The sequence below is a fragment of the Chionomys nivalis genome, chromosome 5 (assembly GCF_950005125.1).
Source record: "Chionomys nivalis chromosome 5, mChiNiv1.1, whole genome shotgun sequence".
In the NCBI taxonomy this organism is placed as follows: Eukaryota; Metazoa; Chordata; class Mammalia; order Rodentia; family Cricetidae; genus Chionomys; species Chionomys nivalis.
Genome location: NC_080090.1, coordinates 98,918,225 through 98,942,713, shown reverse-complemented (window position 1 = coordinate 98,942,713; position 24,489 = coordinate 98,918,225).

The window sequence follows — 24,489 nt, the reverse complement described above, 5'->3', positions numbered from 1 at the left end:
GCTTCAGAGCCCACATTAAAATAAACAAACAAAACAAAAGACATGTCGGACTTGTCTCGGCTCTGGAGAGGCAAAGACAAACGGATCCCTGAGGCTCACTGACCAACCAGCTTAGCTGAATTGATAAATTTCAGGCCAGTGAGAGACCCTGTCCTAAAACACAAGCTGGATGGTGCCTGAGGTATGCTCAAACACACACACTCTCACACACTCTCTCTTCTCACACACTCTCATTCTCTCTCTCTCTCTCTCTCTCTCTCTCTCTCTCTCTCTCTCTCTGTCTCACACACACACACACACACACACACACACACACAGAGGCATGCACGCACACATGCACGCATTCATGCATGCAGAAGAGATGCCTCCTTACAAGTCTTTGCCTGGTGTGGATTGGGGCACACAGTGGGTCCCTAGCAGTCCTACCTAGCAAATGCACTGAATGAGGCTTCTCTCATTAGCTGGGAAGCACAGTCGCTCCTCCCTGCATCCCAACCACAGGCAAGCCTGAGTGGAATGACAATCGGGGCTTCAGAGGCATAAGCAATCATGGTACCTGGGGACCTCCTTTGAGAGTCCCTTCACCTACTTTCACAGCCACCTTGGGGGTGGGGGGCAGACGCTGCTTCCCCAAGCTGGAGCTGGATTGGGTCCCTTTGCCTGATAGGAGCCCCAGCTTCCTATAAGAGGGCTTGAGACCCAAAGGGAAGAATACTGCATTTGCAGAGGTGAGGACGCTCTTGAGTTTGCTTTCCCAGAACAGAAGCTTAAAGGCTGTCCTGTCCCAGAATCCCTTTGGCCAATATGCCCAATTCCCAAATGGACTAAGGGCGGAGGAGCCCAAGAGTGCAGAGGGACAGCGCGGAGCAGAGCAGTGGGTGGCCCCATCTTCCTCCAGAGAGCAGCTGCTTTTCCCTTCACTCAATTCCAGTACATTTGATTCAGAGCCACAAGTGGCTGTTTCTTTCCAAAGAAGCATTTGAATTTTAAAAAGGGACCCCAGCGAGGAAACACTTAACCCAAAGGAATGAATATTTAATGCTGGCATTTCAGGTTCTGTCAGGGGAAAGGGCTTGGAGGGGCATTTCCCAAGGGTTCCAGCCATACCTTGGTCCCGGCCTCAGTACTCAGCCTCCGTCAACCTCCAGAGCCCTCTGGAGGCTTCAGGGGCGGGGGTGGTGGTGGTGGTGGTGGAGATGGCAGAAAAGACTCCCTGTTCCCTTAAACTTTAGGTAAGTTTCCATTCTGCAGCAGGTGTCCAGGCAGCTGCTGGCTCCAGTGTTTGTGTTCTCAAAGGGTGGCCCAAGGGGCACACTGAAGCAGGATAGAAAGAAAGAGAAAGCTGTGGGCCAGTGAGATGGCTCAGAAAGTAAAGTCACCTGCCAGGAAAGCCTGATGACCTGAGCCCCTTAGACAGATGATTCCACCGAGTCATCTGACCTTCATACACACACCGTGCTTGCCCTCACAAGGCACACCATGCACACACACACACACACACACATCAATAACAACAATAATAGAAGCTTGTGTTCCATGCTGCCTGTTCTGTCTCTCTGTTGACCTTAACCACTGTCCTTTCCTTAGGATTATGACTCTTCCTTGTCTGCCCACATTTGCCCCAAACATAATGATATAAGAGAGTTCACAGCCTGCATGGGTGGCAGCATCTTCACCAGCTTTGGGGTCAGACAAACCCAGGTGGGTGAGATGCCCATCTTCTGGTTACATTGTGGTATTGGCCAAGTGCCTTCACCTTGCCAAGATGGCTGGACTTTAGGTAGATGAAGTGTATATGGAAATACACTTTGGGTTGGGGAGACGGCTCAGTGCTGGCCTTGCAAGCATAGGGACCTTAGATCCATCCTCAGAGTCCATGCACAAAAGGCCAGCATGGCATTAGGTGCTTGTCCTTCTAGCAGTAGGGAGCAGGAGGCTCCCCTGGGGCTTGCTAACCAGCCAGCCCAGCCTATTTGGTGAGTTCCAGGCCAGTGAGAGACCTTGTCTTAAAATACAAAATAGCTTCTGAGGAATGACAGGTGAGGCTGTCTTCTGACCTCATGTGCACACACACATATACACACGTGCACAAATATTTTAATTGTGACTTTTTATTCCAATCCTTACCTTTTCCCCACTTCAACCCTCTATTTTAGAGTATTCTATATTAATACCTAAGGAGACCCATCCGTCTACCAACATGTTTCTCAGGCTGACTTCCCACTTCTATGTTACCAAGGGCTAAGGATGACCTTGAACTTCTGCTCCTGCCTCCAGCTCCCAAGTGCTGGGGTGCCAGGTGCAGCTCCAAGCCTGGCTTCTGCAGTGCTGAGTCTGGAACCCGAGTTTCACACATGAAAGGCACTGAGTTCCAGCTCCAACTCCCTGCCCCCTCCACATTTCTGCGTGCCTTCTCCTTGGTAAGGACAAAGCATGACTTATTTAGCAGTCCCCTTCTGATGGACATGGACAATGTTGACAATGTGTCTGTGAGAACCAGTTCTGGGAAGACAGCTTTGTGTACTGTGGTTTGGTCCAAATGTCTCGTGGTTATGAATCGACTCACTCTCTCCTTGGGAATTTTCTCCTTCCTCTGCTGAGAGTACTATATGCACTCTGCTCCCCCAAAATACTCTGGATTTCTTCCCATGTCTGTTAATCTTCAAACACAATATTACTTTCAATTTTTGTGTGTGTGACAGGGTCTCACTCCGTAGACCTGGCTGTCTTGGAACTTGCTTTGTAGACCAAGCTATCCTCAGAATTATAGCTCTCTGCCTGCCTCTTTTTCCTCCTGAGAGATGGGATGTGGTCAGCCTCCACCATTTCTTTTAAATCTGCATGTGTGTGTGTGCACGTGCACGTGTGCGTGCATGTGCGTGTGTGTTGCCTATACATCTTTCTCTGTGTGTAAATGCAAGTGCGCATGCACTTTGGCATGGCTGTGGAGGTCAGAGGATAACCTTGGGCACTTTCTTCACTTCCGTCATTTGAAACAGGGTGTCTGGTTTGGCCACTGTGTGTGCTGGGCTAGCCAACCCAGGAGCTTCCAAGATTCACCTGTTTCCCATCTCACCAGAGGGATTATAGAAACAGGCTGCTATGTCCAGCTTTTCCCTGGGTTCTGGATCCAGACTCAGGCCCCTCATGCTTGCACAGAAAGCACTTTACACACTGAGTCATCTCCCCAGCCTTTCAATCACATGTCTGTATGCCGCTGCTACCGAACCGTGAACTTCTAGACGACAGCTCTCCCTCTGAGAACTGAGGTTAGAAATGTGTTCCCAGTGCAACGGCTTTCCACATAGTAGGGACGTTGCTCTTTCCTTCCTTTCTTTTCTTTCCTTTTCCACCATGAATAAATGCAACTCAGGTCTCTGCCCTCAGGGAACAGGTGGTCCAACAGAGGAAAGTCATGCGCAGAGATAATTATCATTACAATGCCAGGCAGGAAGTGCTAAATGCCACCAGAGGTACAGATTAACTATTCTATTTGGTGGCTCTCAGCTCTGACTGCAAATGAGTCACTTGGGGAGCTTTTTAAAAACACCAGGACCTGGGTGCTGTCCTAGGAGTCTGCCTTATTGATGCTGCACGGGGCTTAGGGACTGGCAATTTAGAACTGACTGAGTCCACAGGTGGCAGGGTTGGGACCTGCAGCAAAATCCCATTCTACACAGGGCAATCCTGTTAATGTAAATTCTTCAAGAGCAGGTCCAGGTAGAGCCCGAGAAGAGACAGTTTGTTCATTTTGAATTCTTTTATCTGCTTCATTGAAATGCAGGCATTCCGGTATCACAGTTTGGCCAATCATGGTTTACAGTAATGGCAGTGGTCCCTTAAGAGTATATAGTAGAGCTGGAAATTGCCATCACTTAGCATTTCACTATAGTTTCCCTATGTTAGATACACAGATAAACACGCTTTGCTACAGAAGCATACTGTGTGGCTTTGGAGCTTGGGGGCAACAGGCTGTGCCATCCACAGCTGCACGACTGTGCAATGACTAGGTTTTCTGATGACATATTTGTCAGAGCAGGCCTGGGGAAATGGCCCAGCCAGTGAAGTGCTTTCAGCACAAGTGTGAGGATGCAAGCTTGGTCCCCACTTCCCATGTTAAAGAGCCAAGAGTGGCAACACATGCTTGGAACTCCAGTGTTGAGTAGGCAGAGACCCGAGGGCTCCCTAGAGGTCATTGACCATCCAGTCTCGCTGAATCAGTGAGCACCAGGCCAGTCAGAGACTTTCAAAAAACAAAGTGATGAATCAGAGGTTAAGAGCCCTTGCTGCTCAAGAGGATGTGGGCTTGGTTCCCAGCAGCCACGTTAGACAGTTTGTAAGCCTGCGATTCCTGCTTATGTTTGTAAGCTCCAACTCCCTCTTCTGGCCTCTGAGGATACCTGTATACATGCGGTACACACACGCATGCGCAACTTACACACACACAAAGAGAAGATCTAAAACAACAACATATCCAAGGCGAATGGCTCCTAGGAATTGGCTGATTTAGTCAATCTAGAGGTTGGCTCAGGCCCCAGGGATCTGCCTGTCTCTGCCTACCCATGGCTTTTTATGTGGGTTCTGTGGATCAAACTCAGGTCCCCCATCTCTCTAATCCCACATTAGTTTTAAGACACCAAAGAAACCCTGGTTTCTTTGGTCAGAAGGTCTGGGACCACTCTTAGTTTTGTCAGGAACTATCTGAACGCCTTTAGTTCATCCGCACATTCACTCAAGTATCTGTTGAATGTTAAGCATTATGTTGGGTCTGGAGAAACAGCAATGAACAAGATGGGCTGGATAATAATAACTCAGATAAGCAAGCCAACGACTGGCAGACAGTAGGCTTTGTGTTCTGAGAAGGACTCTTAGGACAGTATTCCAAGCCTCCATCAACTAGACAGACGGAGAATGATTTTCCTGCTTTTTCCTTCACAAAGTTTGTGATAAGGGTCACGTGGGACATGGGTTTGGAGGCACTGTGCAAAACTGTACAAAAGGCTGTCACCCTTAGGTTCAGCGAGTGTGTAATGGGATAGCAGTGATCCACATGACTGGCTGGGATGTCAACATGGCCTCAGCCACCTGCTCCCAACTAGTGCCTGCTGGCCTGGCTCTCTGTGCGTCTTCACTAGGAGTCCTGACTTTAATCTGATGCCCCTGATGCCCACACGGGCACTTAGTGGAGTGTGTTTTTCATAGAGTTGGTTTTCTGCAGAACATCTGTCCATCCCAGTCCTAAAAATGACCCAGTTCTTCTGACGGTATTCAGAGGGAACCCAGAGGAATGGCAGAGAGAACTGTGGCCCACTTACCTGCCGGCTACATAGGAATCCCCCAAACTACCTTAAGCACTGGGCCAGCTGGGACTGCAGAGCCTGAAATGGCAATTGTCCCTGGCTTTTGATGTCTGGAAAATGAGATGCCATGAAATCTCTGTAATTCTATACTTGTTACTCTTATTGCATCAAATCCAAACTCTGTGTGTGTCTCTGTCTCTGTCTCTCTCTCTCTTTCATACACACACACACACACACACACACACACACACACACACGATGAACCTAAGGGTAGAACACACCATTGTTCTACCTGGAGTGTTTTAATACTATCTTATTGAAATTCTTTCACTGTTCTAAGCTATGATTCTCTCCCAACAGATATCTACTGAGTTTGCACCGATCTCAATACAGTTATTGTCACTTACTCACTACCACTTTTGCCTGTGCCAATCACATCCTTGCAGGAGGTGACAGCTGTCTTGCATTCAGGGACCGTGCTCTCTTCCCCTCAACCTAAATCTAGGTGCTAGAGTTTAGAACCCGAATGGCCTGCAAAGGACTATATGGTAAAGTCTCCATCCTCAGGGTGGCACTACTGTAAATGGGGTGGGGCATTGAGAAAGTGGGCTAAGTGGGAGATCTTATTGGAGGCGTGTCCTTGAAGGGGACTATAAGACACAAGCACCCTGCACCCCTCTGAATTAAATAGTTTCACTCTGACACACACTCCTGCTGTGATTTACTATCTTGCTCTAGGCCCAAAATAATGAGGCCAATCAGTCCTGGACTGCAAACTGCAAAGCCATGAACCGAAATGACACTTTCTTCTGCTACAGGTTGATGAGCTCAGGCACTTTGTTCTAGTAGCAGGAAGCTGATTAGCACACTTGTCAGATGCATAACTCACTTACCTGAGTGAAGTAAATTCCTATTAGCAAAACAATGTCGTCAGTCATTTAGAAAAGCCCCTGTTCCAGGTCAGGGACAGGGATGATAAAGGCCTGGTGGGGGAAGAGAGCCCATGTAGAAATCAAGAACTTTCAAGAAAGAAAAGCTCCTGGCATTAGAAAGTTATTAAAAGGAAAAAATGATTCTATTTAAGCCACTTAATGAGTAACTACTATATAATCAGAGTAAACCATACCCATGTCCTGTCTCCAAAGGAGCTCAGAATCCATGTTTAAAAAAAAATGTCTCACACATAGCAGGTATAACAAAATGCAATGTCTTAATAATATGATTAAAGTTTCTAAAAACATCAAACACAAGCACACAGTGCATGATGATTGATTGTCAGCTTGATGCAATCTAGAATCATCTGGAGAGAGCAACTCAGTGAGGGAATTGTGTAGACCAGGTTGGTCTGAGGGCATGTCTGTGGGGGAGGTCTTGATTACCAGAATTGGGATGGCGCCATTTCCTGGCGCTGTATAAGAGTAGAGAAAGCTAGCTGAGTCCTAAGTACGCAATGTGACTAGTTATTCCAAGTTCCTGCCACTTCATTTTCTTGCCATGGTGGACAGTACTGTAACCTGGAACTGTAAGCTAAAATAAATCATTTCAGCCATAAGTTATCACAGCAACAAAATAACACTAGGACAATAGCCTGTCTACAACAGTCCACTAGGACAATAGCCTGTCTACAACAGTCCACCAGGACAATAGCCTGTCTACAACAGTACACTAGGACAATAGCCTGTCTACAACACAGTACACTAGGACAATAGCCTGTCTACAACAGTCCACTAGGACAATAGCCTGTCTACAACACAGTACACTAGGACAATAGTCCTGTCTACAACACAGTACACTAGGACAATAGTCCTGTCTACAACAGTCCACTAGGACAATAGCCTGTCTACAACAGTACACTAGGACAATAGTCCTGTCTACAACACAGTACACTACGACAATAGCCTGTCTACAACAGTACAGTAGGACAATAGCCTGTCTACAACAGTACACTAGGACAATAGCCTGTCTACAACAGTACAGTAGGACAATAGCCTGTCTACAACAGTACATTAGGAAAATAGCCTGTCTACAACAGTCCACTAGGACAATAGCCTGTCTACAACACAGTACACTAGGACATAGGCCTGTCTACAACACAGTACACTAGGACAATAGTCCTGTCTACAACAGTCCACTAGGACAATAGCCTGTCTACAACAGTACACTAGGACAATAGCCTGTCTACAACAGTACACTAGGACAATAGCCTGTCTACAACACAGTACACTAGGACAATAGCCTGTCTACAACAGTACACTAGGACAATAGCCTGTCTACAACACAGTCCACTAGGACAATAGCCTGTCTACAACAGTACACTAGGACAATAGCCTGTCTACAACAGTACACTAGGACATAGGCCTGTCTACAACACAGTACACTAGGACATAGGCCTGTCTACAACACAGTACACTAGGACAATAGTCCTGTCTACAACAGTCCACTAGGACAATAGCCTGTCTACAACAGTACACTAGGACAATAGTCCTGTCTACAACACAGTACACTAGGACATAGGCCAGTCTACAACAGTACACTAGGACAATAGCCTGTCTACAACACAGTACACTAGGACAATAGCCTGTCTACAACAGTACACTAGGACATAGGCCTGTCTACAACAGTACACTAGGACAATAGCCTGTCTACAACACAGTCCACTAGGATATAGGCCTGTCTACAACACAGTACACTAGGACAATAGTCCTGTCTACAACAGTACACTAGGACAATAGCCTGTCTACAACAGTACACTAGGACAATAGCCTGTCTACAACAGTACACTAGGACAATAGCCTGTACAACAGTACACTAGGACAATAGCCTGTCTACAACAGTACACTAGGACAATAGCCTGTCTACAACACAGTACACTAGGACAATAGCCTGTCTACAACAGTACACTAGGACATAGGACTGTCTACAACACAGTACACTATGACAATAGCCTGTCTACAACAGTACACTAGGACAATAGCCTGTCTACAACAGTCCACTAGGACAATAGCCTGTCTACAACAGTACACTAGGACAATAGCCTGTCTACAACAGTACACTAGGACAATAGCCTGTCTACAACACAGTCCACTAGGATATAGGCCTGTCTACAACACAGTACACTAGGACAATAGTCCTGTCTACAACAGTACACTAGGACAATAGCCTGTCTACAACAGTACACTAGGACAATAGTCCTGTCTACAACCCAGTACACTAGGACATAGGCCTGTGTACAACAGTACACTAGGACAATAGCCTGTCTACAACAGTACACTAGGACAATAGCCTGTCTACAACAGTACACTAGGACAATAGCCTGTCTACAACAGTCCACTAGGACAATAGCCTGTCTACAACAGTACACTAGGACAATAGTCCTGTCTACAACAGTACAGTAGGACAATAGTCCTGTCTACAACAGCACACTAGGAAATAGCCTGTCCACAACACAGTACACTAGGACAATAGCCTGTCTACAACAGTACACTAGGACAATAGTCTGTCTACAACAGTACACTAGGACATAGGCCTGTCTACAACAGTCCACTAGGACAATAGCCTGTCTTCAACAGTCCAATAGGACAATAGCCTGTCTACAACACTACACTAGGATATAGGCCTGTCTACAACACAGTACACTAGGACAATAGCCTGTCTACAACACAGTACACTAGGACAATAACCTGTCTACAACAGTACATTAGGACTTAGGCCTGTCTACAACAGCACACTAGGACAATAGCCTGTCTACAACAGTACACTAGGACAATAGCCTGTCTACAACAGTACACTAGGACAATAGCCTGTCTACAACACATACACTAGGACAATAGCCTGTCTACAACAGTACACTAGGACAATAGTCCTGTCTACAACACAGTACACTAGGACAATAGCCTGTCTACAACAGTACACTAGGACAATAGCCTGTCTACAACACAGTACACTAGGACAATAGCCTGTCTACAACAGTACACTAGGACAATAGCCTGTCTACAACAGTACACTAGGACAATAGCCTGTCTACAACAGTACACTAGGACAATAGCCTGTCTACAACAGTACACTAGGACAATAGCCTGTCTACAGCACAGTACACTAGGACATAGGCCTGTCTACAACAGTACACTAGGACAATAGCCTGTCTACAACAGTACATTAGGACAATAGCCTGTCTACAACAGTACATTAGGACAATAGCCTGTCTACAACAGTACACTAGGACAATAGCCTGTCTACAACACAGTACTCTAGGACAATAGCCTGTCTACAACAGTACACTAGGACAATAGCCTGTCTACAACAGTACACTAGGACAATAGCCTGTCTACAACAGTACACTAGGACAATAGCCTGTCTACAACATTACACTAGGACATAAGCCTGTCTACAACAGTACACTAGGACAATAGCCTGTCTACAACAGTACACTAGGACAATAGCCTGTCTACAACAGTACACTAGGACAATAGCCTATCTACAACACAGCACACTAGGACAATATGCTTGTCCCAGACACTGGCTAGGTCAAACAGGTCTCGAAGAGGAGATGGTGGCTACTCTTAGGGACCTGGGAAGAGCAGGATGAGGCCACAAGAAATGACACTATGGTTAGAAAGAGATCAAGACTGGGCTTAACACTTTTGCTCTGTCTGAGACATCACTCAAACAAATGCTTGTTAAGCATCTACACACCAGAGACTTGTATACCGTGCTTATCTTCCAGTGTATTAGTTCCATGCCTCGTTGCTGTGACAAAGTGCCTGACAAAGGCAGCCCAAGAATAGCTTTTAGTTTGGTCATGGTCTGAGGGTACAGTCCTTCATGGTGGGAAAGGCATCAGGTGGATGTGAGGCAGTTAGTCACACTGCACCTTCAGTAGAAGAAGAAAACCAATTCCAGGGCTCAGTTCCATAGTCTCCTTTGTAATCCAGAACTTGGTGCCTGCAATGGGCCCACCCACAGTGGAGGTGCTTTTTCCATTTCAGTTAACCTAATCTAGATAGTCCCTCCCAGGCTCCCTTGGAGGCTTATCTTCTAGATGATGTAGACACTTGTGTTCGTATACATGCCAACATGCATTAACACATGCACACTTTCCACACACATGTAAACATGAAAGGAAAAAGCCACGTGCTTCTACACAATGTGTGCAGTCTTCATAGAGACCCCAGGTGGGAGGCTTTCTAGATCCTTAACTTTGTAGGTTAGAAGCTAGAGTTGGGCGAGGTTGAGTAACTTAGACCAAATCTTGAGGCTGATAAGTTGTGGAGCAAAACCCCGTCGAGTCAGCCTCTGGTGTCTGTGTGAAATCCTGACATGGTGCCATTTCTAGGGGTGAGGACATGTTTGCCATGAGCCTGGGAACCTCGGATGTGAAATCAGAAATGTCTTGCTAATGAGAAACACTTGGTGTGTGCCATTGGGTTTAGTGTCTTCTCTAGACTCTGGGACTTGGAGTGGGGTCCTGGTGATGCTGTCTCAGGCGCCGTCTGGGTTACCCGTCCTGTTGCTGTGAGAGTTCTTCGGCAAAAGTGACTGCAGGGAGGTCTCACAAAAGTGACTCACAGTTGGAGGGTACAGCCCACCACCACAGGGAAGGCAGGCAGGAGTGAGGCAGCTGGATACACCTCACCCATGGCTAGGAAGGATGATGGGCCTCAGCTCACTTTCTCCTTTTTATACAGTCCATGCCACAGCCCATGGAGTGGTGCTGCTCACATTCAGGGTGGGCCTTTCTACATCAGTCGACTGGATCAAGATAATCCCTAATATTGATGCCTGGAGCCTAACCTAATCTATCCCTGATAGGTATGCCTGGAAGACTAACCCAATCTATCCCTGATAGGTATGCCTGGAAGACTAACCCAATCTATCCCTGATGGGTATTCCTGGAAGACTAACCCAATCTATCCCTGATAGGTATGCCTGGAAGACTAACCTAATCTATCCCTGATAGGTATGCCTGGAAGGTTGTGTCCTAGATGGTTCTAGATCAGCAGCTCTCAACCTGTGGGTTACAGCCCTTTGGGGGTTGAATGAACCTTTCACAGGGGTCTCATACCAGATATTTATATTATAATTCATAACACTATCAAAATTACAGTTATGAAGTAGCAATAAAATAATTTTATGGTTGGGGGTCACCTCACATGAGGAACTGTATTAAAGCGTTGCGGCATTAGGAAGGTTGAGAACCAATTTGCTCTACATCTTTGAAAATCGATATAACCAACATAGAATAGAATAATTATTTAACTATGTAAAGATGTGTGGCTGTTTCACCTTGCCTGGCTAAGGCACTTGATTGGTCTAATAAAAAGTCGAATGGTCAATAGCTGGGCAGAGGAGGGATAGATGGGGCTGGCAGGCAGAAGCCAGTGGCCAGCCAGCTGGTTCCCAGCCAGCCAGACTTGGAGGAATCAGGAGAGCAGAATGGACAGCATGTAGGTGAGGTAAATGAGACCCAGGGCAGCACAGCGATTAATAGAAACGGGTTAAGTTAAAAAAAAAAAATCTAGCTAGAAACAAGCCTAAGCTAAGTCTGAGCATTCATGAATAATAAAAAGTCTCCATGTCATGATTTGGGGGCTGGTGGTTCAAGAAAGCCTGCTACAGCATAGCCCCCCACCAAGATTTGCAGAACACAGATGTGTAATCAATGCTGAGCCTGATACAGGAACACAGGTCCCAGGTGGGGTTTCCAGCTCTTCCATCGCTCTCAGATTCTCATTCACAGATCATTCTTTGGGGACCCCAACCCAATTAAGAAGCAGTATGTGAATTACAAAACAAAGGCTTGTGTATAACAACGACTCTGTCACAAAGGGAACAAGACAATCTGGGGTTCTTTTGTGGACTCTCTGGGCAAAGAGAAACCAGCACTTTTTGTACTGGTAGCAAACTACAGCAGTCCTATGCCCAGGAGGTCTGGGTACCGACCCAGGGTCCACCCGCCAACTGTATTATCCTGTAGAACATCAACTCGGAGGTAGGAACCAGTGTTCATTGTTCCCCTTGAAGGAAGAGACCTTTTGTGATGTAACTATTCAAGTCCGTGTCATTTGTGTTATCTACAAAAAGTCATTAATTCTCTGGCTACAGTCCTGGTTTTCCACATTTACTTTTCATTTTGAAAATTCATATCCCAGGCTAACTCTTTCAGAACTGCCTTGTTAAGGTTAGAATATTCGATTCTGGCGTGTGGGTGTGTATCTATGCGTGTAGGTATGTGCAGGTGTGTATCTATGTGTGTAAGATACACACACATATGAGTACAGGTAACCAAGGAGTCCAGAAGGGGCAATAGATCCCCGGGGGCTGGGCTTCAGCTCTATTTTCAAGTTCAGTTTGTGGGTGCTGGGAACTGAACTCAGGTCCTCTATAAGAACAGGAAATGCTCTTACCACTGAAAGCTCTCCAGCCGTCCTGAAATAGTGTTAGCCCTAAAAGCAGCAATTCTTGGGTTTGCCTTCTCCCAAATAAAGCAAGTATAAAACATAACTAAATATTTTAAGCAAGCAAAGGAGTGATTCTTGTGTGTGGGGTGTGTGTGTGTGTAGAGTATGGGGCTGTATAGTGTATGAATGTGTGTGTTGTATATGTGTGTTGGTCTACACACCAGTACATACGTGTGGATGCCAGTTGAGGGCATCAAATGTTCTGTTTTATCAATTTTCACTTTATCCTCTCTTTTTTTATTAAGATTTATCTTATTTATTTATGTGTACATGTGTATGTGTGTGTGTGTTGTTGTTGTCGATTGTAGTGCTGGCTAGTTTTATGTCAATTTGACACAAGCCAAAGGGAGGGAACCTCCATTGAGAAAATGCCTCCATAAGATCAGGCTGTAGGCAAACCAGTAGGGCGTTTTCTTAATCAGTGATCCATGGGGGAGGGTCCAGTCCATTGCAGGTATAGCCACCTCTGGACTAGTGATTCTGAATTCTATAACAAAGCAGGTTGAGCAAGTCAGTAAGCAGCATCCCTCCATGGCCTCTGCATCAGCTCCTGCCTCCAGGTTCCTGCCCTATTTGAGCTCCTGTCCTGACACCCTATGATGATGAACAGTGATGTGGAAGTACAAGCCCAATAAATCCTTTCTTCACTAATTTGCTTTAGGTCATGGTGTTTCATCCCAGCAACAGTAACCCAAACAGCTGTGTACAAATGTGTGAGGTACCCAACAGAGGCCAGAAGAGGGAGTCAGATTCCCCGGAGCTGGATTTAACAGGTGGTGTGAGTCTATGAAAATGGGTGCTAGGAACTAGACTTGGGTCTTCTCTAAGAGCAGAGAGTGGTCTTAACCGCCATGCTGTCTCTCCAGTAGCTCCATGTTATTCTCTTAAGACACGGTCTCTCACTGAACCTGGAGCTAGGGTGACAGCTAGCAAGCCCAGAGACATTCCTGTCTCTGTGTCCCTACTGTGCTGCGCTTTTAGGTGTGCGTGGGACCAAATGTCTGGCTTTTTATGTGGCTGCTACAGATTCTCCCTCAAGTCTCCACGTTTGCACGCAGGTACTCTCACCCGCTGAGCTGACTCCCCAGCTTCCGGGATTGATTCTTGAGATGAGGAAGCCATATGAAGTTCATATCAGAGTTTGCCCAGACTCTCTCCTGGGAAAAGTTTCTTTGACCTAAGTACAAAGAGGGGGAGCCCACAAAGAAGGGTGAAGGTAAGGATTTTATTGATCTGAGGAGACAGAGATTAAAGTGTGGGGTTACAGATATATCTAAAATTTGCAATGAATGTATCAGACGGGACATCTTGATACAAACTAGAGTCAGCTGAGAGAAGGAAACCTCAATGAAGAAAATGCCTCCACAAGATAGGACTGTAGGCAGTTGGTATACAATTTTCTTAATTTTCTGACAGGTGAGGGACGGTCTAGCTCACTGTGGGTAGTGCCCTCTCTGGAATGATGGTGCCAGGTTCTATAAGAAAGCAAGCCAGTAAGCAGCACTCCTCCATGGATTCTGCTTCCGTTCTTGCCTCCAGGTTCCTGCCCGAGTTCCTGCTCTGACTTCCTTCGGTGATGATGACTTATTACTGGGGGTGTAAGAGAAATAAACTCTTTCCTCCCCAAGTTGCTTTTGGCATGGAGTTTCACCACAGCAATACAAACCCTAACTAAGACAGTATGGATTTTTTAAAATAGTAACGACTGCAGGATCTTACCCAAAACTGAGAATCTGGTATTCATGGTCCTAGAAGCTGGGTATCTTAGCAGTCCAAGTGGCCCCACCGTGGCTGCAGCCCACTCGGGTGTGGGGGTGACCTGCCAGCTGGTAATTGCTCAGTTCACAGATGCCTCAGTAGTCCCATTGTGGCACCCGATGCCCAGAAGATTCCTGGAGAACTTGGTCCCTGATTCAGCTTGGAAATGCTGGTTCTGCCGTGAGTGAAGGAATCAGAAGCAGCTGCAAGAGGGAGGCCAAGCCAGCCAAAAGCCAAAGAACTGGGGCTCCCTACTTGGGTGATTCTAATTCATGGCAAGTTGACATTAAAACCAACTGTGATAAACCACTCCTTGTCAACTTGATACACAAACCTTAAAGACTAAATTTTTAAGCAGGCACATTTACCTACACATAATAAACAACAAGCAAACAAATAAATAAATTTAAAGTAATAAAAATAAATTTTAAAAACCCAATCTTGGCCAGGCAGTGGTGGTGCATGTCTTTTATCCCAGCACTCAGGAGGCAGAGACAGGCAGGTCTCTGTGAGTTCGAGGTTAGCCTGGTCTGCAGAGCCAGTTCTAGGACAGCCAAGAAACCCTCTGTGTCATGGAAAACAAAAACAAGCAAACAAAACGCTCCAAACCAACCTTCTTTGCTAAGTTTCATGTTTATTTCATAATATAAATAGAATGTATGTTAAAACTTTCCTCAAGTCCTTAAAAATCCCAGTGTCTTAAAAGTCTCAGATCTATTTATTGTAAACTCATATGAATATCAAAACCAATCGCATAATTCCACACGTGATGGAACCAAACAGACATTCTTATTCCAAAAGAGAAAACAAACAAAACCCAAAGTAACCAACCAAGGCCTTAGCAGTGAAACTAAATCTATCAAAGAAAATGCTAAATCTTGCAGCTCCAATGACAGATATCTGGGCTCCAGAGAGCTTGGGTACCAAAGTCCTTTGATGCCTTCTAGCTTAAATATGACATATAGATTTACAATGCCTAACCTCTAACAATATCTCCATAGATATTATAATAAAAGGAAACCACAAATACATATTTAATGTACGAGCAAGCATGTTCTTAACAAATAGAGCACAAAGAGTCACACTAATTACAGTCCTTGTTTCTGTCACTGGTCATGTGCTCTTAGCTTCCCTCTCCTACCTGTCCTGTATCACCTCCTTCCCCGAGCAAGCACTTCAATGGATGTATTTTTCCATGAGAGTGACCCATACCTTCATATCTGAGACTGTGCCCTTTGTCATCCTGCCTGGATTGCTGTAGCTTTCCATTGACCTTAACCACTGGACGTGCAGCCCCAAGAGACACCCTAAAGATGCTTATTTAAGTTACCGCTTTGGATGCTGAAATTCCAAGCTCCAGGGGTTTCCTTGTCCAGCCTGTGGTGAGAGGGCCTTTTGTCCCTGTCACCTGGCAGAGGTCATAACAATATGAGTAAGCATGAGAGGGAGGGGGCAGTCAATGGGGACACAGAGGTCAGGCTTCCTCTAGGGAACTGATCGGAGTTCTGTAATAACTCTATCAATCTCTTCAGGGGGCAGGGCCTCTAATGTCCTAGCTACCTCTGCCTCTGCCCCCAGATCTTAAAGTTCCCACCATCTCACCATCACTACCCTGGGATGCATAAAATCTGAGAGGACTCACTGAAGCCACTGCAGTAAACAAAGATGCTTAGTTCTCTTTCGCTGCCCAAGGTAGCAACCAGCATCGCTGTAACCCCACGAGCGCAAGCCACATCAGCTTGAGATGTCCTAGGGCAGAGCTCAGCAGCTGCTCTCTGCTCTGTCTTGGCCTTGATCTTGTTCATTGATATAAATTAGTGAGCACGTTCATTCGTCAGGTCGCATGCATGCATTTGAATTTATAAGGGAAAGAGTGCAAAGTGGTGTCGAAGGGCTGCTGTCCAGCTGGAGGGAGCCTTGGAAGGGCTGGCTGTGCACGCTCGGGCACAGAGTGCTCCATCAATCACATGACCCAGTCTTACCTGGTGTCTGCTGGGGCCTGACATGGTGCTCACAAAAGTCCTGAGATGACTGCCCTTAACCTTGCTGGGAGGGCAGCAGTCACATGGCAGAGACAATTCAATAGATGGAAGAGCCCGCTGGCATGATTGAATACTTGCATGAGTTATGGGCTTTGGGTTTCTTCCCCCTTCTGTGTGCTGGGGACCATGGGCTTCCGCAGAGGGTACTGGAGCCATCAGAGGGTGTAAAGTGGGATGGCAGGAAATGCCTTTTCCTCCCTGTTTTGGTCAAAAGAGCTTTACCGACCAGTCTCACATAGCGGATGTGGGGTAAGACTCCACCCAAGCCTGTCTTGTCCTTAAAGAACGGGGCTGCGGAGATGTCAGTTGTCAAAAATGTCTGAATTTGATCCTTAGAACCCACATTAAAAGCCAGGCACGGTGCATGTTTGCTATCCCAGCAATGAGGAGGTACAAGCAGGGGTAAACCTGGGTTCATGGCCAGCCCAGCCTACTTAGACTGTTCCAGGTTAAAGTGTGGGACCGTGACTCACAAAAAAGGGGTGTGGGAGAAAACAGTGCCTGAGGAATGACTCCTGTGGCTAACTTCTAGCCTTCATACACATGTGTACCCCCTCAAATGAACATACATGTGTGTGTACACATTCTCACATAGGCCGAAAATGACGGAGGAGTTACCAGAGGTTAGGATTAGACTTGCGTCCGTGGTTGTGGGATTCTGGGCACAATGAACTTAGAAACAGAACTGGCAGAGGGGAAGGGTCCCCAGGAGTGGTTGGGGCTTAGTAAGTTCCAAGAATCCTGCACCCTCAGTCCCCTGATAATGTCTCCATTCTCACCAGCTGTCGCCTTCCATTGTGACACCCCGAGAGCTGCAGCAAGGAAGAGCAGCAGTCTGGAAATGGTTCCCTGGGCTGCCTGGGGCAGCACGTCTTTTTATTTATTTATTTGAGTTGGGGGAGACCAAGGTAATGTAGGCTAGATCAAGGGTCAGAAGTAAGCAAGATGGGAACCCTTGTCTGTCTCTGAGATGTGAGTCTGTCTATCAGATAGTCCCCTACTCAGAGTCCTGGTCCCTGCTGCCCCAAGGGGGAGGGCTGTTGGAAGCACCTGCCACCTCATTCCTTGGCGCTTGTCAACTCTGGAACAATCAGTCTGCTACTTAACAGTTAACGGGCAAAGGCACTCGAGTGGCTGCATCCGATCTGTCTTTGTTAGCACCAACAGGAGGTGGGCGTGGAGGTCTCCCTGTGCCACCTCCCTGCTGGCGCTGCACCTGGGGCCTGGAGAGCAATCACTTAGGCCCAGAGCAATCACTCTGCTAGGAGCGGGGCACACTTTCACCTGGCACTTTACGCCATCTAGAGCTCAGAGGCAATGGGTGCTCTGTGTGTGTGTGTGTGTGTGTGTGACTCTCTGAGGAAGGAGTCCTGCCACCGGCTCCAGGAGGAGCCCCAGAACAGAAGCTCTCCCCCCAGTACCTGTCTTCCATGTGCAAGAAGGAGAATATATGGTAGAGGGAGACCCCTTTATGAGCAATGAGCAAAATGTGGGCACAGACCACAGCCTTACTTCCACGGCTCTGTCTAGCCGACAAGGGCAGACGAGCCCACAGGTAATCTCTCCAGTATTTTAACTGCTAGAATTGCAGCAGGGGCAGAGAGTTGCCTAGGGAGGTGTCTTAGAGTTTACTATTGCTGTGAAGGGACGCCATGACCATGGCAATTCGTGTAAAGTAAACATTTAATTGAGGGTGGCTCGCTAGCAGCTTCAGAGGTTCAGTCTGTTACGATCATGAAGGGGAGCATGGCGGCATGCAGACGGACATGGCGCTGGAGCTGAGAGGGCTACATCTTGACTCAGAGGCAACAGGAAATCCACTGGCTGTCACACTGAGTGAAGCTTGAGAAAAAGATCTCAAAGCCGGCCCCCACAGTGACACACTTCCAACAGGTGTGGCCCTCCAGCTTCAAGGCATGTGCTATCCAGCCTCCAAGGCCACGCCTCCCAATAGTGTCACTGCCCATGAGTTTATGGGGACCAAATACGTTCAAACTATCACAAGAGGTCAGGAAATGCCTCTGGGGTTCAAACGTGGGCAACTACCCAGCCTGCAAAGGGGAGGAATGGAGCACTGTGCTGCAAGAGAGGCGCCAAGACAACGCGGCTGTGTGTGCAAAGGCCCAGGGGAGAGCTGGGAGACTGCGGTGTGCTGGCTGATGTAATGGTTCTGAACTACCATGTTTTAGGTATGTGTGTTTCTACACATTATCACTCAAGTTCCTTGTTCTCTTTTCATAAATTTACCTTGTTTCTCTGCCACCTATCCAACTGCTTCCCATGTTTATTATTTATTGACTCATTCATCCACTTATCCATCAGTCAATTTACCAGTCCATCTACCCATAACATGTTTACCCATTGATCCAGCCACCTATGTGTCTACTGAGCTTTCCGTCCATATGTCCGTCTATCCATCCACCCACCCACCATATACCCATACATATGTATATGCATTGATCCAGCCACCTATGCATCTACTGAGTCATCCGTCCATCCATCCATCTGTCCACCCACCATATACCCACCTACTCATACATATGTTTATCCATTGACCCAGCCACCTGTGTGTCTACTGAGCCATCCGTTTATCCGTCCATCTGTCCATCCATCCACCCACCCACCATATACCCACCTACCCATACATATGTTTATTCATTGACCCAGCCACCTATGTGTCTACTGAGCCATCTGTCCATTCGTCCGTCCGTTCGTCCGTCCATCCATCCACCCACCATATACCCACCTACCCACACATACACTTGTACACCCATCCACCCATCCAGCTATTAGTCCATTTCTAGGAGTTTTTTTTTGTTTTTTTTTTTTTTTTTTTTTTTTTTTTTTTTTTTGCTAAAATAACTGAACTCTAGCCACAGCTGGCCTGGAACTACTGAATGACCCATGCGACAATCCTTCTTCTTCCGCCTCTCCAGTACTGGGGTTATAGGCACAAGCCACCCTGCCTGGCTTAGGAGTCTTGAAATCGTGACTCAGAGTCTGTCAGTCTTTGGAGAGCTCCCACAACTGATGCAGCACTCAGCATTTCCCTGCCATGGAGGGGTGTAGACTCCTAGCTGATCTCAGTAGCTCCCAGCCTTCCTTACAGGCACCTACCAGGGAAAGGCAAAGGAATTCACAGATGCTACAGCCTGTGCTATCTGTATGAAATTTCACTTCTCTTCAGTAGGTGAGGTCTGGCTTCTGAAGATAAACAGGGAGCCTGGGAGAGGCTCCAGGACAGAGTTCAGCAGGACAGGCCCACTGCCCTAGTTTGGATCTTGACTCTCCCAGAAAGGTCCACTGTTTCTGGCAGGTGCTGAGGACTTTAGGAGGTGAGGCCTGGAGTGTTGTTCAGGGTGTTGGCTCATGCCCTTGATTGGAGATTGTGGAACACCTGATCTCTGCCTCTGCTTCCTGACCACAATTGAGCACAGTTTTCTGTCACATCTCCCTCTGTGATGCTTTGCCAAAACCAGACCAAAAGGCAATGAGGCCAATTGAGTGTGGACTGAAACCTCTGAAATGGACCCAAAACAAAGCTTTCCTTTTTTTCATACTGATTGCCTCAGGTGTTTGTTTCAGTGACAGAAAATTGACCAACATACTCATTATTGAGGACATTTTGTTGACATGGCCACATCCTTGGGGCCAGCTGTGGGGCCCATCTGTCTTGTCCATATGCCACAGGTATGGTAAATATTTTGGTTTTGTACATACCTTTGAGCTGATAAATGCCAATGGAATTTTGGAGAAAGAGAAAATTCATTACCACAGCAAGGATGCAACCTTGTGCCAGGCTTGCGAACATCCTGGTCAATGGGCACCAGCCTTGTCAACAACCTGGCTAGTAGGTGTCAGACTTTCCAACACTGTGGCCAATGGGTGCCAGGCTTTCCAACACCCTGACCAAAGGGCGCCAGGCTTGTCAACACCCTGACCAATGGGTGCCAGACTTGCCAACACCCTGACCAATGGGTGCCAGGCTTGCCAACACCCTGACCAATGGGTGCTACACTATAGAAGCTGGGGGGAGGAGCTTAGAATCCACTGGTAGGTCTGGCCTTGCATAGTAATTGCAACTACCAGGATGTAGCTCCACTGGGAGAGCACTTGCCCAGAGGGAATGGAACCCTGAGTTTGATCCTCAGTATCACATAAACTGGGCAAGGTAACACAGAGCTGTAATCCCAGTGCTCGGGAGCTCAGGCAGTAAATGTGAAGCCAGCCTGGGCTGCATAAGACCCATCTCAAGTATTTAACCACAATTGACCAACTGTGTGGTTTGTGGCAAGATATCTAACCTCTCCAGTGCTCAGTTTCCCAAACTGTAAAATGGGACTAATCTTGTGTTTTGGGGCCCCTAATGCCTATGGTATCATGAAAAACAAATCACTGCACAGCAAGAGTGGGCATTGGGAGGAGGGGTGAGTCAGTACAAGGCTTGCCATGGAAGCACAAGGGCTGCAGTTGTACCCCTTGTACAAAAGCCAGGATTGGTGGTGGCACATGCTTATAATCCCTGTGTCATGGAAGGCAGAGACGGCAAGACCCCTTGATTTGCTGCCAGCTGAATAGATGAGTTCCAGTACTATGAGAGACTCTGTCTCAAAAAACAAGGTGAATAGTACCTAAGGGACAGCACCCAAGGTTGGTTTCTGGCCTCCGTATGCATCTGCTCACATGAACACACATCTGCACACATGTGTGTACCCACAAACACATGAGCACACACACACGAGTGGGTATTGGCACACTTTATTTGTGGAGACAAGCAAGTGTAACAGGCCCCCTTCGTTTCTCTGAGGATAAGAAGAAATATGTTATTATGTGCCGAAGCATGGGAAGGCCTCCTTTGAGTACTGGAGAGCTCTGTGGACTTGGTTTCAGTGACGCTTTCTTTACAATCCAGACCCGAAAGGTTTGCAGCAAAGTACATGGAGCCCCATCATTAAAGGTTCAGATTTGAGGTCATAACCCGTACGAAAGAATTTTCAGGGGCCAGGCATGGTGCCACACATCTTCAGTCCTAGCTCTTGGCCAGGGCTGGTGGTGGTGGAGGCAGGGCGAGCTCTGCGGATTTCAGGTCAGCCTGGCCAACCTAGTGAATTCCAAGCCAGCCAAGACTACAAAGTGAGACCCTGTCCTTGTCTCAACAGAAACAACAACAGTAAAAGATAGATGATAGATAGATAGATAGATAGATAGATAGATAGATAGATAGATAGAAAGATAGAAAGATAGATAGACAGAAGGAGGGAGGGAAGGAGAAAAGGCAATACTTGGGTCTTAATCTGATGCAAGAATTCTGTAAGAAGCCGGGCGGTGGTGGCGCACGCCTTTAATCCCAGCACTCGGGAGGCAGAGGCAGGCGGATCTCTGTGAGTTCGAGACCAGCCTGGTCTACAAGAGCTAGTTCCAGGACAGGCTCCAAAACCACAGAGAAACCCTGTCTCGAACCCCCCCCCCCCCAAAAAAAAAAAAAAAGAATTCGGTACGAAGTGTGTGTGTGTGTGTGTGTGTGCATACACATGCACACTTGTGTGCTAGGCAGGAGAAGAGGAGAGGGATTAGGAGGAAGAGTAGCTGCCAGTTAGCTGCAGATCAAGGTCTTGTTAGGAACCTTCTCATCTCTAGAATGCCTTGTGTGGGTCAGCAAGGCCAGTGATGTGTCTTAAACACCGTCACACAAAGGTTCTCCACGGTCCTGTGTCCTACTTTGGGATCCAAAGAATCCCAAGAGGGAAGCTAGCAGGGGGATTTTTTGGGGCAGGGACCCCAGGCTGAAGCAGAGTGTTTTTTTTTTACCCATTGCTCTTTTGTATTGGGAGGAGTTGCCCATATTCCTTCACCAAAGAAGCATCTAGAACTGGAATTAGCACTCTTCCCCTCTGTCTTAGTTAATTTTCTATTATTAGGGTAAGACAGCATGACCAAAGCAAGTTATAGAAGAGTTTACAGTTTCAGAAGGTTAGAGTCCGTGATGACCACGGCAGCGAGCATGCAGACGGGCAGGAATGGTGCTGGAGCAGTAGCTGAGAGCTCACGTCTTGATCTACGAGCATGGGCAGAGAGAGATAACAGACCGGCTGGGACTCAGCCCACCCCAAGTGAGAAACCTCCTCCCACAAGGTCACACCTCCTAACTTTCCCCAAAAGGTCCCAGCAGCTGAGACCAGGTCTTCAGCTATGCAAGCCTGGGAGGGCCATTCTCATTCACAGCACCACACCTTCCTCAGGGCACAGGAACAGCCAGTGCAGATCCCAGGACCCCAGGCAAGGGAGCCCCTGGTACTCGAGGCCGCCTGGAACTTCTCACCCACAGGATGTATTAGTTACATCTCACTGCTGTGACAAAAGACCAGGCAAATGCAACTTAAGGGGAAAAAAGTTGAAAGTCCATCTAAGGGAGGCACCGTGGCAGAAATGTAAGTCAGCTGGTCACACAGTATCTTCTGTAAAGTTGTTTACTCTTTGACTGATGGGGAAGTGACATTGTGTATGTCTGTAACTGATGTGAACACACACACACACACACACCATCAGCACGAGTCCATCATCCCAATCAACTCCAGTCACACAAACCATCAGAGCCTATGTATCTAGTCCCATCTGCTTGATATTCCTTAGTCATTCAGTACAGAGGCTGTGATTTGCCTTGCTAGAATCCTGGGGAAGAAGGCACAAGACTAACGGTATTTAGAGTTTCCCTCCAGAGCTTCGGGTTATTTGACTAGGAAATAGCTAGAAGGCTTCTAAGAGCCTTCCTGGTCGTTCCTATGGGCAGCCAGGGCCAGACCCTCTGCTACTTTTGGATCTGCTCTGATTGTCTTGTTTACTCATGCATGTACACACACACACACACACATACACACACACACGCATGCACTCACACGTGTGCACAAGCATGCATACTTGTATGCTTCCCGCGTGTGTATTCAAGTACATGTGCTGTTTGCTGAAATTTCTGTCCCTTTTACTGTGCAAGTATGGTGTGTGTTGGTGGATGTGGTATGCCGTGGTGGACACGCATGTGGCAAGGGATGTCTTTATGGAGGCTGTTGGCTCACTGTTAGGTGGGCTCTGGGGATTGAACTCCGGTTGTCAAGGCTTGCTCGGGTTGTAAAGCCTTACTTCCCTGCTTTAGAAATTCTTTGAATTTTCAGAAATTTCCCAAGTTTTCTTGTCTGAGCTGCAGAAGGAAGCCAGGGCAGAGCTGTCTCATAGGAGAAGGGTGGCTCCAGTCGGCAGGGCCTTGCTCTTTCAAGCCCTCTCTGAGGGGAGTAACTCTTGGGGAAGGCTCAGAGGTCACGTGTCCCCGGCTTTGTCCCCAGCCCTTCTCTCCACAGCTCATAGGACAACTGAGCTGCAAGGTGTCTTCTCCAGAGCTCATCAAAAAGCAAACACTCAGGCTCTTGAATAAGATAAGCAATTTGGGGCTTTGTAAAAAGTCAATGCAATTCAATTTAGGCCTCTTAAGGAGCGCGCGCCGCTCACATTTATTGTTTCCATGTCTAACCTGCTTCGGTGGTGGAGAGACTGCTGTTTGCGATGTGGGCTGAAGTCCCCAGAATGAGTGACCTTCAACACCACACGAAACTTACAAATGAAGCTGTCGCTGAGAAACCTCACTGCTGCCTCGGATCGCAGCTCTTTATCTCAAAATAGATTTGAGTTGTGCAAAAGGCAGATTATAAAACTAGCGATCCCTCCCAACACACAAGCTTTAATTTCTTCTCTCTAACCAAGAAGGACATTAAAATGCTGTCCTGACTCTAATGGCTGCCCTTCCTGAGAGGCTCCATGTTTTAACCTGTGAAGACCCCTTTGGAGATCAGGATAGACAGACCACTTGAAATAGACTTCTGTCCCTCTCAGATGTCTTGGGGCAGATGTAAGTTTTTCTCTCCTGTCCCACCTCCTTTTGCCACA